The 2,792-nt window shown below is 47.7% G+C and overlaps 1 protein-coding gene across 1 annotated transcript in view; it reads right to left on the reverse strand.

The window, feature by feature from the left end:
- Positions 1 to 738, reverse strand: part of ATF7 (activating transcription factor 7) — a 67,180-nt gene extending 66,442 nt beyond the window's left edge. Inside the window, exon 1 of the mRNA XM_072406159.1 lies at positions 634 to 738. The gene's annotated coding sequence lies outside the window, so the exon portion shown is untranslated. The remainder of the gene's footprint in view (positions 1 to 633) is intronic.
- Positions 739 to 2,792: the final 2,054 nt, after the last annotated feature.

The raw sequence follows: 2,792 nt of genomic DNA on the forward strand, positions 1-2,792 counted from the left end.
GCATTACAAGTAGCGGGCTGGAAGTCCAGCACGCATTACAAGTAGCGGGCTGGAAGTGCACCACACATTACAAGTAGCAGGCTGGAAGTGCACCACACATTACAAGTAGCAGGCTGGAAGTGCAGTGACATACTAGCAGCTGGAATGGGAATTGCCATGTAGGGTGGAGTCCAGACAGCTGCAGACGGAAGACACCGTGCAGGTATATGGGGCAGCACTGGGCAAGCTGTATAAGTTGGGGAGAAGCCATGCAGAGACTGATGGAGTCAGACAAGGCCACGTAGGGTGGAGCGGACACCCCGGGCAGACAGCCCTGGACAGACCCTGCAGACAGCACTGGGTGGGAACAATCTTGGCTGGAAGTATAGACAGCAAGTCTGTGCAATCCTACAAGCTGTCCCAGGCCTTCTCTTAGTCCCGCCTACTAGCAACTATCTATTGGTTCAATTCCCTGTCACTTTTAGATTTATCCCTTCCTATTGGTTATCCTTCCCTAGACTCTAGAAGGGGGCGGGCCCCACGTTTAGGGCCTCGGAATCTCTAGGGTATTAGTAACGGAATGCTGCCTATCCAGTGGGTGACAGATACTGCATAGGTTATAAGTGAACCAACCTCGGTAACCGGGTCCCTTACCGCTCTGGGTCTCCGTTTTCACCAAGTCGCCGAGCCTTTCTCCTCAGCCAGCGACCGACAGCAGCGCGCGGGCGCCCCGACAGACAACTCTCGCGAGAACACCATGGGCGGGGCACACGGCAACCTCGTGACGTACACGACCGCCAGCTGACTGTCAGCGGATCCAGGCGGGACTAACAAATGACAATTCCAGAGCCAGGACTGCGATACATGACTCGAGGCTGAGGGGGTGGAGCCATGTGACATGACTGACACTTGAGGGCGTGGCATTCCACTATCAACACGCTGCATAAAGACGTGGGTGTGTATAGGCGCAGAGCGTCCCCTGCTGGTCATCCTGTACAAGTACATGTGTGGATTTATTATATAACAGCAATTTTCTGCAGCATTGTGTGATGATGTATTTTATGAAACAGGTACAAAATCTAAGGGTGGGACAGACATCAACATACTGACTGCAAGGGTCACCAAGACAAATAGAATAAATCAGAATTGACACACACAGCAATAAAAACCTGGCAGGGGTACTAATCCTGCACCCCTATATGCAAGAATATTTTTTTTTTGGTTTGGGTACACATAATAGCCCCTTTCACACTTGCAGCTGCAAACCTTGCGGTACGTTTCTCCTAGGCACTGTTGCTATGCACTCAGGAGCGAAAAACCGCACTGCAGGTTCACAAACTTGCACATGTCACCCTCACATGTGTGGTCACCCTTCAACTAGAGAAGGAAAATCAACCACATAACTATAAGCTTAATGTTGGATACAAGAATTGTCACAATTCATCACAATGCTAATGCAAATGCGTCGGTTCACATGCACAAAGTGATTTTGGGTATGCAGGTATGCATGTGCAGGGCTCCATGGGCAAGCAGTCCTCAGCCACCAAGGGCCCCTGCAGTAGTTTGTGTGCTCCTTGCCTGTAGGCAGTGTACAGTCAACTGTGGGTGAGCTTGTAGGCAAAGACTGTGCAAGCAACTACAGGGGCCCCTGTGTGCTGAGAACTACCTAAGGGGCCCTTGTGCAGCTGAACTGCAATATGTAAGGCCCTGATTGTAGTGTCCTTGAAGTCCTCGAGGCTCTGGAATTAAACTGGCCAGCAATTAAAAGTGTTGTGCACTTTAGAGGATTTAGGGATGAATTGTGCGGACATTGCTGAACACACATGGGTGTAGTCAAAAATAAATATGGTCAATAAAGTAGATGTCACCATGTGTGATTTGTGAAAATGGGTGTAAAATAAGACCCACCCTTGGTCAGTGGTAGCACTGTTAGCCCCCATTCCATGTCAGTGGATGCAGCTATAATCCCCCCGGAATTAGCCCTTGGAGCATAGACAGCGCGGGACACTTTCCCAAAATCCCAAACTGTCCAGCAGGAATCAGCACACCTATCAAATATGCTTCACCCCTTAGGCACCATAGCGTTTAATCTAAAGGTGGCAAAAGTTGCTTTTTGCTTTCTTCTCTCTACTTAGAACAAGTCTGTTGTTTAAAGGAAAACATGAAAGCAGAGAATGATGAAGGAGGATGTACGACAAGAGAATAAACAAAAGTTCCTTTCTTAGTGGCTCCACATTTGGAGGGAGAAGGTGAAAATAAATGGGTGTCATCTTTTTGTCTTTTTGCTTTACAGCAATGCCAAATAAGTTTAATCACGAAAAGCTAGAATATTGTAACTTAAAGCAGAACTAAACTAAAAACAAAAAAAATTACACTTACCTTTAATCCCACAGGTTCCTCAATGGTGCTGGTCCTTTCCATGATCCGGTCCTGCGTGGTCCTGGAATTCCTTTTCGTGATGGCTCAGAGGAAGCGCCTGGCGCCGCCATCTTCAATCTTCACTTCCGCCCTATTTCTCCATCACCCGATCTTGCACTGCGCAGGTGCGAGATCAGGAGATGTAGCTGATGTGAAAGGGAAAAATGTGCGAGATCAGCATCTCTTTCCCCTAGGAGGAAAAATGCCCTTTATGCACATGCCCGAAATTAGGGCATGCGCAGGGGTGTTGCACTTAAAAAACACCAACTTTTACCTGACATAGAAGGGTTGTCTACCCTTCTATGTAAAGTAAAAATGTTGTTTAGGTACGCTTTAGGTCAGGGGGACTCATAAAATAAGAAAATGGAATAAAGCACAGAGTATAATCACCTGTA

This window comes from Pyxicephalus adspersus, chromosome 1 (assembly GCF_032062135.1).
Source record: "Pyxicephalus adspersus chromosome 1, UCB_Pads_2.0, whole genome shotgun sequence".
Lineage (NCBI taxonomy): Eukaryota > Metazoa > Chordata > Amphibia > Anura > Pyxicephalidae > Pyxicephalus > Pyxicephalus adspersus.